Below are 14,394 nucleotides of genomic sequence, written 5' to 3'. Positions count from 1 at the left end.
ACTTGATTTAAGATAAATTCATTTAACAAGAGACATGTCAGCAAGATGGAGGGACTTGTTTTAAGACAATGCATCTGAAATATATACAGTGCCTTGTGAAAGTATTCGGCCCCCTTGAACTTTTCAACCTTTCGCCACATTTCAGGCTTCAAACATAAAGATTGATTGATTGATTGAAATGTTTATTTTGAATAAAACAAATAAAAAACAATTCAGAAATTAAACTGATTACAAAACATATTATTCGAAAAGGAGTAGGTTGAAGTTAAACTTATAGAAACCTACCCCCTTTACAATCTTATATTCATGAAATTAAATTGACATACAGTTTTAGCAGCATGCAACTGAATTACTTATTCTCAGCAATCAGCAGTAAAGGCATAATGAACATTTACAGCAAAACATAAGCAACATTAATATTGAAAACGAAATACCTTCTTGTATTTCATTTCTAGCATACTTACAAAGGTCAAATGTTTTATAATTTCTTTTAAATAACTGAATATTTGTACTTCTTTTTATTTCATCACTTAACTTGTTCCACATTTTAACCCCGCAAGCAGAAAGACACTGTCTCTTTTTTAGCTTTGTCAGCATACATTTCTTTAAAATTAAGTTCCCCTCTCAAATAATAACCCCCCTCTCTATCATGAAACAGTTTTTGAACTTCACTCGGTAGTTCATTTTTCCTTGTCTTATACACAATTATAACAGTTTTATATTGAACCAAATCAAAAAATTTCATTTCTTGTGATTTTAAAAACAGTTCATTTGTATGTTCTTTATATCCAGCTTTATGAATAATTCTTAGTGCTTTTTTCTGAAGTATAAACAAAGGTTGTAAATTTGTCTGGTAAGTGTTACCCCATACTTCTAAACAATAATTTAGATATGGCATTACCAATGCAGAGTATAATATATACATCGCTCTATATGGCAAAACATGCCTAGCTTTGCCCAGAACTCCAATACTTTTTGCCAGTTTAATCTTACATTTTGAATTTGCGGTTTCCAACAAACTTTTTCATCGAGCAATACTCCCAAAAATTTTATTTCTGACACTCTCTCAACTATTACTCCATTCAAGCTGATCCGTGCCTCAGTATTACATTGTTTGTTTCCAAACAACATGTATTTTGTTTTTTTCCAATTTAATTGACAGCATATTTACTTTAAACCATTGGGTCACTTTTTCCATTTCCTGTATAACCTCTTCAATCATTTCTTTTAAGTTTTCCCCTGAACAAATAATATTTGTATCATCGGCGAATAAGATAAATTTCAATTTTTTTGACACCATGTACAGGTCATTTATAAACATGATAAACAGTAGTGGGCCTAATACGGACCCCTGAGGAACACCAGTGGAAATATTTATACATGTTGATATAAGATATAAAATTTTAATTTTTTGTCAAGAATCAACAACAATTGGGACACAATCGTGAAGTGGAATGAAATTTATTGGATATTTTAAACTTTTTTAACAAATAAAAACCTGAAAAGTGGGGCGTGCAATATTATTCGGCCCCCTTGCATTAATACTTCGTAGCACTACCTTTTGCTGCAATTACAGCTGCAAGTCGCTTGGGGTATGTCTATCAGTTTTGCACATCGAGAGACTGAAATTCTTGCCCATTCTTCCTTGCAAAACAGCTCGAGCTCAGTGAGTTTGGATGGAGAGCGTTTGTGAACAGCAGTCTTCAGCTCTGCCCACAGATTCTCCATTGGATTCAGGTCTGGACTTTGACTTGGCCATTCTAACACCTGGATACGTTTATTTGTGAACCATTCCATTGTAGATTTGGCTTTATGTTTTGGATCATTGTCCTGTTGGAAGATAAATCTCCGTCCCAGTCTCAGGTCTTTTGCAGACTCCAACAGGTTTTCTTCCAGAATGGTCCTGTATTTGGCTCCATTCATCTTCCCATCAATTTTAACCATCTTCCCTGTCCCTGCTGAAGAAAAGCAGGCCCAAACCTTGAGGCTTCCACCACCATGTTTGACAGTTGATGGGATGGTGTGTTCAGGGTGATGAGCTGTGTTGCTTTAATGCCAAACATATCGTTTTGCATTGTGGCCAAAAAGTTGGATTTTGGTTTCATCTGACCAGAGCACCTTCTTCCACATGTTTGGTGTGTCTCCCAGGTGGCTTGTGGCAAACTTTAAACGCAACTTTTTATGGATATCTTTGAGAAATGGCTTTCTTCTTGCCACTCTTCCATAAAGGCCAGATTTGTGCAGTGTATGACTGATTGTTGTCCTATGGACAGACTCTCCCACCTCAGCTGTAGATCTCTGCAGTTCATCCAGAGTGATCATGGGCCTCTTGGCTGCATCTCTGATCAGTCTTCTCCTTGTCCCAGGTGAAAGTTTAGAGGGACGGCCGGGTCTTGGTAGATTTGCAGTGGTCTGATACTCCTTCCATTTCAATATGATTGCTTGCACAGTGCTCCTTGAGATGTTTAAAGCTTGGGAAATCTTTTTGTATCCAAATCCGGCTTTAAACTTCTCCACAACAGTATCTTGGACCTGCCTGGTGTGTTCCTTGGTCTTCATGATGCTCTCTGCACTTTAAACAGAACCCTGAGACTATCACAGAGCAGGTGCATTTATACGGAGACTTGATTACACACAGGTGGATTCTATTTATCATCATCAGTCATTTAGGACAACATTGGATCATTCAGAGATCCTCACTGAACTTCTGGAGTGAGTTTGCTGCACTGAAAGTAAAGGGGCCGAATAATATTGCACACCCCACTTTTCAGGTTTTTATTTGTTAAAAAAAATACAATATATCCAATAAATTTTGTTCCACTTCACGATTGTGTCCCAATTGTTGTTGATTCTTGACAAAAAAATTAAAATTTTATATCTTTATGTTTGAAGCCTGAAATGTGGCGAAAGGTTGAAAAGTTCAAGGGGGCCGAATACTTTCACAAGGCACTGTATATTTGATGCAATGCATCTGATATATATATATATATATATATATATATATATATATATATATATATATATATATATATATATCAGATGCATTGCATCAAATTCATCATTCATATATATATATATATATATATATATATATATATATATATATATATATATATATATACACATGTAATCACTTTAGATGGTTTTAGGATTTTTTGAAAGATTTTTCAATTTTTCAATGTTTTGTGTTTTAATTTTTATTTCTTGCCAAATTTGGGATTTTTTAAATGAAACTTTTAAGGGAAACGTTTAAAGAATTTTCTTTCTGAAGATTTTGGGAATTTTTTTGCTGAATTTTTGGATTTTTTTCAGACAAGGCAACAATATTTTTTGGTGCCGTAAATGAGGACAACAGGAGGTTAAGACACCTAAGTTTGACAATCCTGGTAAAATAGAGCTTAAAATAAGTTTCCCCAGCTAATTTTAAGATCTCAATATTCTAAATATCATATCTTATTTCAAGAAACCTTACCAAGCATTTTTTCACTTGTTCTATTGGCAGATTTTTTCACTTATTTCAAAGTAAAGCTTCTTTAAAATATTTTTTTCCCTTATTTTGAGAGGGGCATTTTTTCCAGTGTTCTCTTTCTGTTAAGATTTCTAGACAGCGGTTGTGTCGCTCACTGCACAGACTTAGTCCTGATGCTCACTTAACATTAACATTTTTATATTCAACAACAAGCACTGAGACAAGCGCTGAACTACTGTTCACACAGACAAATCAAAGCCTGTTTCTTATTTGATAGTATTTTAAAAATGGAGCACCACAGCATAGTGGTTTAGTCATACTTTTACAATCTCTAAATAAGATCTCAAACGATGGAAAGACAGAGAACATCTTTATGTTTAGCACTGCAATAGCTTCATCACATGTCTTAAACAATAAACTACTGATTGGTTGCAAACTGTTCAGACCTCTCAGCCATGCAGACTTTTCAAGAGAAGCGTCTGCAATTTAAATTCATTATAAATCACTTTGGACGCATTTGGAGCTTGAACAGTGGGTGATAAGAATGAATGTGTTTTGAGTTCTAAAGTATAAACTTTGGCAATTTTTCATAACGTATCTCACAAGTACCCAAATGTCCTTAAAACACAATATTAGCACGAGTATTTTAACACTTGATTCTCCATGGACTGCCTATTTCTGACCCTTCAGTACCTTTTGAATCCTGGACACTGTGGGTTTGCTTCAGGCTTCAAAATGATGAGTAACTGTATAACAGAATCTCTATTATTTCATGTAAATACCTTTGTAAAAATATAATATAATATAATATTTACTTATATGATAAATATTTTTTGTATATTTATATATGCTGTTTTGTATTCTTGTATAGTATAATGTCTTTTTTTGCCTTATGTCCTATATTGTTGCAAGATTTTCTATTTTCTTTTTGCTCATGTTACTTTTTAATAGAGCTAAAATCATTGGATGCATCGCTCATCAGCACACTGCCAGGAAAATAAGAATTTAAGTCATTTTTTTTCAGAAAAATGCTAAACATTTTGTCGTGCAAGTTTCTTACATGTAAGGATTTACTGCAGCTCTTTCTCTTATATGATTCCAAGCTTAGTATTTTTGGAGATATGTAGATGAGATATGTATGGAAAACTGTGAGTGGCCCTTTTCACAACAAATTAGTTGATAAAATAATATAACAGGAAATGTAAGTTGCAGCCCTGTGTAAAGCGCTTTCCAGCTTCATTTCTGGAAGTGCTTTTACAGAGCCTAATAGAAATAGGCTCCAACACCATCGTTACGCCTGTATCACTACAGTGTAAGCACAACTTGACCTGAACAGAACTTCCAGATTGATGTGCAACAGCAGCAGGTGTAGAGTGTGTGTGAGGCAGAATCAGATTATGGCTAAACTGGTTTACATGTAAATACAGCAGCAAAGCTTCTCACCAAACACGACTCTGGCAAACATTATGTAATCAGTAACGCACTGGCGGAGAAAGCTGAGGCTGTAACTTGAGTCACTTTCATCTGACTTCTACCTCACCAAGCAGCAAAGCAATCTCCCACCAAGTGAGTACCTTCAGTGGTGTATGGGAGGACAGGTATGTTTGATTAAAGGCATCTCTTAGAGCCACGTCTGTCACGGTGAACTGAGATGTGATGTAATCCCCTACAGGACACGTTCATAACATCATATTTCCTGTGACCCGTCTCTCTGAATTTGCTGAGCTTTGTTGACTGAATCGCTGTCTACCCAGCAGGCACTGTTGCTGCCTGTCACACTCCATCAGCTACATTTCACAGCCGCGCCAGCATCCGTGTTTGTTTGCCTTCAAGAGCTGTGATGTTACAGAGCGTCGTCCGTCTGTCGCAATCATCACATTCAGCCATCCTTGGGCAATGTTTGAGTGGAAAGCACAGAATACACCAGGGAATCGGTGTGTGTTTGGGTCATCACATAAGTCTCAGTTGACAATTGCTCTTGGTTTTGGTCCTTTAGTGTTGTGATGAACAATTTGAAAGAGATGAAACTTCTTCAGATTGCTTCTCACGCTATTTGGACACCAGCTGAGGTTGTAGCCACCACTGAGGACGCAGATGTCAAGTAATCTGCACTTTCACGGGGGTTTGGGGACTGTGATTGTGCATTTTTAAAGATAAATTCTAATATTTCTTGACTTGATTCACATAAATCTGATTGCTATCACAGCAAGGAAATAATCAATATATAAATTAATAAAAATGTAAATATTTTTTCTCAACAATGGAGAGGAGAAACCTTTGCTTTTAGCACTGTGGTTCCTAACCTGAAGGCTCCTCAAGGCTTCTTAAGAAACACTTACTCTTGTCTCTTTCTTTTTTTTTAGCAGAATAATATGCACTGATCAGGCATAACAATATGACTGCCTGCCTAATACTGTGTTGGTCCCCCTTAGATGGTCAAAAATGCTCTGAACCATTGGGTCTGGACCAGAGGACCTCTCAGGGTGTCCCATGGGGTCTGGACCAGGACGTTGGCAGTGGATCCTTTGGGTGCTCTGGGTTGTGTAGTGAGGCCCCTAGGAATCAAACTTGTTCCACTGCATCCTGTTGATGTTTGATCAGAATGGAGTCTAGGAAGTTTGGAGGTCAAATCAACATCTGGGGTGATTGTCATGTTCCTCAAGATGTTCCTGATTGTTTGATACTTTTGCAATGTGGTGGGGTTCATCTTTCTGCGGGGGTAGACCGTTGACATTTGGGTTTCCATTTGGGTTTCCATTTGCATGGAGTGATTTGGGTCAACGTTTATTTGGGTCTCTAAGTGTCATCAGCATGGACGCCAAAATCAAAGATTTTCCAGTAGAACACCACACACTGGAAAAGCTGCCCCTCTAAAAAACAAGGGAAAAAAATATATTTCAAGGAACTTTTGCCTTGGGCTGCACAGTGGACTCAGTGGTTAGCACTTTCACCTTGCAGCAAGAAGATCCCTGGTTCGAGTCCCGGCCTGAGCCTGGGATCTTTCTGCATGGAGTTTGCATGTTCTCCCTGTGCATGCGTGGGTTTTCTCCGGGCACTCTGGCTTCCTCCCACAGTCCAAAAATATGCTGAGGTTAATTGATGACTCTAAATTGCCCGTAGGTGTGAATGTGAGTGTGATTGTTTGTCTGTATATGTAGCCCTGTGACAGACTGGCGACCTGTCCAGGGTGTTCCCTGCCTTCGCCCGAGTCAGCTGGGATAGGCTCCAGCACCCCCTGCGACCCTAGTGAGGATAAAGCGGTGTATAGAGAATGGATGGACTTTTGCCTTGAAATAAGTGAAAAAAATCTGCCAATAGAACAAGTGAAAAATGGCTTGGTAAGATTTCTTGAAATAAGATATGATATTTGGAAAACTGATATCTTAAAATTAGCTGGGAAAACTTATTTTAAGTTATATTTTACCAGGATTGTCAAGCTTAGGTATCTCAAAATAAGCCAGACCTGCTAAAAAATAATAGTTTCTCACTCAAAAATAGATTTTTGCTTTCATGTAACCTCCTAATTTGAGATGTATTCAACTTATTATGAGTTTTCTTGTAAAATACAACTTAAAGCAGGATAATTTCAAGATTGTTTGACTTAACAAAATATTTAAGATGCATTTTCTTAAAACAAGTCCCTCCATCTTGCTGACATGTCACTTGTTAAGTGAATTTATCTTAAATCAAGTGGGATATGACATTGTGACTAAAAATAAACTTGGTAAGATTGGAGTATTTGCATCAATATGATCAATGTTATTTTCACTTCACCTGCCAAAGGTCATAACATTGTGTTTGACTGGTGTATATCTACATCTTCAATCTCTAAAATCCTTTAAATGCAACAATTTAGGATGACAAATCCCTCTTTTATTGACACTTCCACAACTCATGTTGATGGTAAGCCCATAACCTGTGCTGAGATCTCACAATAACTTTATGCTAAGAGGTCACAAGCCAAAAAGGCTGGAGACCGCTGGTTTAGATGATCATTAACAGAACGAAGTGGCATTTAACAGTTTTTAAAGAACAAAACAAAAAACACAAAAGTTCTGGTTAGTTAGACATCAGAAAATATCCAAATTAATACGATATTTTACAGGTAATTTCAGATGTAAAAGCCTTTTTGAAAGCCTTTCTTGTCATTGCACTCAGGATACAGTGAGATGAGGAGTGTCACCCCTCGGTGGTACATTTGTGTTGAAAAAGGCAAACATCACAACATTAGAAACATTAAGCACGCCGTGTAACCACTGCACACAATATTAAACAGGTCATTGTACAGAAAGGTGTCAGAGTCAACAGTAACTGTTGCACAAGTCACAGCAGTTATTTCCATGTGGGATAAACACATAATATAGAATTTGAAGTAAATATAGTATCAGTACAGTGAGTATAGTTGCCCACATGTGTATTTGTGGAAGTACTGAGTTACTTCAGCATTCAGCTTTCCTAAAATCCACCCCCTGGCTCTGGAAAAGATTATTTGCAGTGTTTAGGTTCACTGACAAAATGGCCAAAACAGCAGCCAGAGAAACACTAATAGAAAATTCCAGACTGTGGTTCAGATTTCTGTGGAGGACTCACTTACAGGAGCAGTTTTCATAAAGCAAATATAGCTGCAGCAGCCTTCAAACCCTTAGTGGGAGCATTTAGTAGCAAAGTGTGGATATTTACAGTCGTCCTTTGTTTCCAGGGTGTGCTTTTCAGTCTTCATTGACCGGATGCCAGTCTCAATTCCACACTTCTCAGGATCACATGTTTGGTGCTTAGTGATATCTCAGGCTTTCAGACTCTCCCTGGAGGATCCAGATACAGGGCATGAAAATGACCATGAGCCAAAGCTAACCATAGCTGGCACTGCAGGGCTAACTTGAGCAGCAGCAGCAGAAGCACACTAATCCACAATAGCTTTTTTTTTTTTTTTTTTTTGCCTCAGAATAAATGAGGCTCAATATGCTGGGAAGAATTAGGTCTTGCTGTTCAGCGTGCATGATTTATGACACACCATGCAAATTTGGATTTGGATTCACTCCCACCCTGTGCTATTTTTTTCCCCTCAAAACTTTATCAGTCCAAATATATTTTCAGTTTCCACTTGTCATTTAAACATTATGTAGATGCCACTACTACTACTACATATTACTACACCTGCTGTTGCTGTTATTAATATGAGAAATTATTTTACTATATTGAAAAGATTTTGCATCTATTTGTAGATATGTTATAATTATCAATCTCCCTCACATAATAAAAAGCCATATCTGACATTTATATATAATTTTTTATGTAACTTTTTTCTCAGACAACTAAATTTCTTAGCTACTTTAAAAAAGAATTGTATGTGGTTCTTTTCATTTTCTTTCATTTTATTTTTTTCTTTGCCTTATATTAAACACTCTGAATTGACTCTGTGTGGAAGAGGCTATTCAAATGAATTTGCATCATATTTATACTCTATTAATTTTCTCCTGTTGAATTTACAAGCTTTTCTTTGTAATATAGCACTGAAAGGTTTCGACTTCTTATGTGAAAAGGTGTGAATTAGTGTAATGCAAACAAAACTGTGATTAGGTTTAATCGAAACTATCTTCTCTTCATATGAACTGTCTATTCAAGGTTGTACAAGCAAATACTATGTTTTAGATTTAGAAAAATACAACATCAGATCTATATCTATTAGTTTAAAGACAATAGACAAATGTATACTAACAATAATATAGAACTTTGCTGATGTATAATTTCCCTGCATTTTACATCCATTTTAACTGTACTACAGTTGGACTGAAACACATAAAACACTGGGTATGAAGAATTAGAATTCAAAACTCAGCTTTTTTTTTTTTTTAGATATTCTTAATATGTGTGATTTAAAACACAATAACAGGAATATTTTAAATTTAATAAACAGGCTACTACTACTATTACTACTACTACTACTATTATTACTGCTGTTAAGGAACATTAGGTGAACAATATAAAAATATTTTAGGTCTATTATAGAGTTATTTCACTCAGTAAATCTCATTCATTTAATAAAAATATTATTAGGTATTTAAGGGAATTGTTGGATTTGTTGGGTCTTTCTCTGTAATAGGTTAAAATATTAATAATAATAACAATAATATGAATACATTCATTAAAAATTTTAATCAAAAATATTAAATAAAAAACAAAATAAACTAAAATGAAAAATTAACAAATTAATAATATTAAATTAAAAATAATATATATTATTCTCTGTTGTCTATTGTCTCAGTTGTCTATGTTCACATGCTGATGTAACAAATTGATTTCCTATTAAAGATCAATAAAGTATATGTTCTATTCTATTTTATTGACAGAGTGAGGTGCCTTTTGAAAAGTTATGTTGTAAATTGTCGTTAGGCTAAAGTAAAATAAAAAAAGATAAAACAAAACAAAATAAAATAAAATAAAGTAAAATAAAATAAAATATCACTTCCAGAGGGTCCATTTTTGTAGTCATTTAAATGAGATCATTAATTGGATTCAAACTCTGCTTTTGTAACACCAATCTTTTTATTCATGGTTTGTTTTAAAAACAGCATAAAAAACAGATAATTGATTTATTTTAGAATTGTGATTTCGTAGCAGAAGTTTAGTGATAATTTTTTTAACGTAATTCTTATTATGCTTAAGATGTCTGTAGTTTGACTGTAAGGTTCAGCCACTTGTATTTTCTTCACATGGATGTCATCCAGGGAGTCTATTATTACGTCCCATTTGAGCGCCCTGGATCAAACAAAAACGTGTCGTCATCATGCTGCGACAGCCACTCTCTCCAGTCGGTGGAGAGCAGTAGACGAACAAACCTGACGCTGGTTGAGGAGCTTGTGAACGGCGAATCACTCACAACAGACACGCTGCTTGGTCTCTCAGCGGATGTGTTTTTCCTCGTGTAACAGATCGGAGGACTTCATACGTCGCCCAGTAAGAGGATCGAGCCAATGGGTCGACCAACACACTTGTCAGTTTGACAGAGGAGCTAACGTTAGCTGTGTTTTACTAGCCAGCTAACATTACACGAACTTGGCTTGCAGTCTGCCTTGTAGAGGCTAGTTAGCTGGTCGTGCTAACGTGCTAGCTGCTGTTAGTCAGGTGCAAACTGACTGCTGCTGCTGGTGGGAAACCAAGATACCTCACCGGAGCCTCCAGCGTTAGCTTCTTCAAGCTCCAAAGGATATCTCGGTTTGGATACCCGATCTGAAGGAATCGCTGGAGAGGCCCGCTGTCTTTGTTCATCTCCACATTTCCGAGGTAAGTACGGTATACATTACAAAGTGCAAGGTAACAACTGTGAAATGTTGCAGCATTGGAAAGGGCCTAGCATTAGCCAGCTAAATCGTTAGCTAACTGTTAGCATTGCTAACGCTAGCCAACTTATCGCACTTCTGTTGATGTTAGCGCTCTTTAAAAAGTTAAAGTTGGCGGATATAGCTCCCGGTGGCTGTACGCGCTGCACAGGTCAAACTTGTTCGAGTTTGTTGGCTGTTTTGGCGAACTACCCGCCAACACTGCTTTTTAACAAGCTGCACAAACTGAGTCCAACACTGCAGAGTGTGCGAAGAGTTTCTCCTCAGAACTTCAGTAGAAAAACTAACTAAGAGAAGACTCGGTGCGTTTTACTGAAGCTTTCGGTATTGCTGTGACCTGGATGACTGAAAATCTGTACAGACGTTGTGAGGAGTTTTATGCTCATGCACCATAGTGATAAAACGAAGCGCACAAACTCCAGAGGTGTGGATTTCATTTTACATGGTCCTAGTAGAGGCATATCTAATAGCATGCATTGCACTTATCAAATGTGTTAAGTTGAGTTTTACAATGTGCACAGCATTCAACACCCCCAATCACAGAGCCTTGATTAGGAAAAGTAAAAGACCAAGAACAGCAGAGGAGGGATCCCTCGTCCATGACAGACAGACATACTGAGGGTGTCTTAACCAGAATACACCTACTTTGTAAACGGTATTGACATAAGGGTGGCAAATTTATAGATTGTAATATAATGCATAGTATGATCTAAGTGCAGCCAAACTAACAGTACTTGAGCCACACAACCTCCACTTCCAGCTGACAGACAAACACACCTGAGGCGACATTTCGGCATGCCATTCACACATGGTGTGGAAAGGACATAAACAAAACACTGAGTGGATGGAAGAAGGAGGGAGGTTTAATTTAGCAGCTGAGTTATTCCTTTTCCAAAATGTTAGTAGACCCCATGAAGCGTTATCCATATTAATTCTATAAAGTGAGCTGAACAGTTACAGGTGTGACAGAATTTATAAGACAGCACCAACCAGTCCTAGGAGGTTGTTGCTTTAGATTTTTGAAGATGCAGTGGACATGCTCTGGTTCTACAAAATCACAGGTGTAGCAGTTTTATTCTCAGAGAAGTAAGAAGTAGCCCAGCAGCATCTCCTGTTTACAGCAATTTTATTACAGAGATCTATATAAACCTAGTGCTCCAAATTCAACATTCATATTTTGTTACTTTCCTATTTTGTCCTGAGAAAGTTGTTGATTCGACCCCTATGACCACTTTTTGGTGGCATTTCTATTGTTTAGTCTGCAGTCACTGAATGACTGTAAATATCGTGGACAAAATGTTTTCATAGAACAGACATGTCTTTGACTCTTTGACGTCCAGCAAATGTGTTGTTTCTGTTTCTACCTCAACAGCAGATTCTGAACCACACTGACGATATGGTTTATCTTCTGCATTACTGATATCGGACTTTAACTTGTGTTTCTTCACAGACCCCATTATCATGTCGTTTGTTTTGGTTTTGTTAAGTAAACACAGTATAACTTGATGTATGTGTGCACCTGGGCTCATGATGGATAATGATTACAAACTTGGATAAGATATTTTCAGGTCACTCTGTCCAGATTTCTGTTTGTATACTCCAAGTTGCACATTTTTGAAAACAAGGATAAGATCTTATTGAGGTTTCTCATACTACGATGTGGTGTTTACATGAGCTATACATAACTGGAATACTATTAGAGCGCACCCACTTTTAACCTGAGTTTGAGCCCTTTTCTTCATGTTGAAGGGTAGCCAATCTGTGGGTGTATTTTTGTTACATATTACTCCTGAGCAAGTGAACAGTGCTACTTTATGTAAGTGCAAAAAAGAGTTTCAGTCACACTTCTCTCCACATCATCATTCTTGCTTATTTCTTTTTCTAGTTTTATCAGTCGAGAAAGAAGAAACCATCTCTAATGTCTAAGAAAGTTCAGAAAAGAGTCCAGCCCATGTGAAACTCAGCTAGGGCAGAGGTTTGTGAGGTCGGGTCAAATGACACACATTGACTAAGAGCCACATCCGTAGTCCATTTAAATGAGGTTATGGACCAACAGCTCCACTGCGTTCATGTGACTTCTCAGGTCTGAGTTTATTCTTCATGAAATAGCCAGAATAAAAAAGAGCTACATCTGTAACATTGAGGTAGAACATTGACTGAAATGAAATTTGGTCTGACAGTAGTGAATGAAACCATTGGTGTGCGAGTTGTAATTTGCTGTGATGGGTAAGCTGTACATTTAGGGTTTCACAAAACCTAATAACTCTCCAGTGTGTTAAAAAAAGTTCTCTTGTCATGAGGCAACAGTAGAGGGTAAGGACTTGACTGATGGAAAGTGCTGCTGGGTTTGCTGTAATAATCTGATCTGCATACTAAAGCAGATTTTTGTTGATAAAGTCCACTCGTTACAGATAACTGGCTTGAAAACCTTTCACTGCGTTGTTCTTTTACAATTAATAGAAGCACAAAACAGCATTAAGTTAAATATTTGTAAGTGCGTGGAAGTTTTACATGATGTGAAGTAATTTTCAGGCTCCCATTGATGCCACTTTTCCAAATGCTCAGACTATCTGTACGCTGCAGTGATCAGAGCCTGTACACTGAATTTCCATAAGACTCCAACAGACTGCTAAAGGTTGATACCCTCCTGTACTTGTCCTCCAGTTGTGAGTTTGTTCTTGTCGATGGCTGCTCGCTCCATGCTGCTGTTGCCCCTGAACACTGAGTGAAGTGGTCATGAGGTGTGGAGACTCTTCCTCAGTTAGACTGACGATTTGATTAAGCAACTAGCAAAACAAATTTAAACATCAGGGTGATTTGAGCTGTGATTCGGTATGCTGTTGGTTGGTTTGTGTCTACAATAAAACTGTTGTTAAAACTTATTCAGTGTTTGAAGGAAGTATATCTAAATGACACTGAAATTGTCCTTTAAGCCTCCAAGAACAACACAGGCTTCTAGAAGTGAAAAATTTGTTCTGATTGGAAAGGTTACAGCGGTTGTCCTTAAGTTCTGTATGAGAGATTTGATAAGAATGAAGGCGAGATCACAATTTTTCTGTCAGTTGTCTTTTGTATTTTGGGCAATGTCTTTTCAGGACTGTGCCAGCTCAGATTTATGAACTATACACACTACTCTTGGGGCAAACTGTAAAAGCATTTTAAATCACGTAGATTACAAAAGTGCAGCTGCAGTGGTATGCTTCTTTTTGCCGTTCAGAGCCGAACTACAGAAGTGTTGACACAATGTCAATACATATTGTACTGTTTCCTTGTCAACTTCCATCTTCAGCTACTACAACAACTACTTCAGTTTCTTCAAAGACGACTTTCTGTGAATAGAATTGGATGCTACATTTCTCTGACATGGTGTCAACAAAAGCTGAGCACAACAAGCGCCAAAATAAAAGGGTTTATTTCAGTCCTGCTGTATTGATTTGCAATGTGTTGTACAGGGGTTATTTTCTGGTGGTATTGTGTAAATGCTGTGTAAGAATACACCTTAGGTGGCATTTATAGAACAGTTACAGGGGGGCTGGACAGTCATCAACACTTGCAGGTTTCCAACTGGAAATGTCATGTGACTTTATT

Source organism: Acanthochromis polyacanthus, chromosome 3, assembly GCF_021347895.1.
Source record: "Acanthochromis polyacanthus isolate Apoly-LR-REF ecotype Palm Island chromosome 3, KAUST_Apoly_ChrSc, whole genome shotgun sequence".
Lineage (NCBI taxonomy): Eukaryota > Metazoa > Chordata > Actinopteri > Pomacentridae > Acanthochromis > Acanthochromis polyacanthus.
This window is presented reverse-complemented; position numbering follows the sequence as displayed.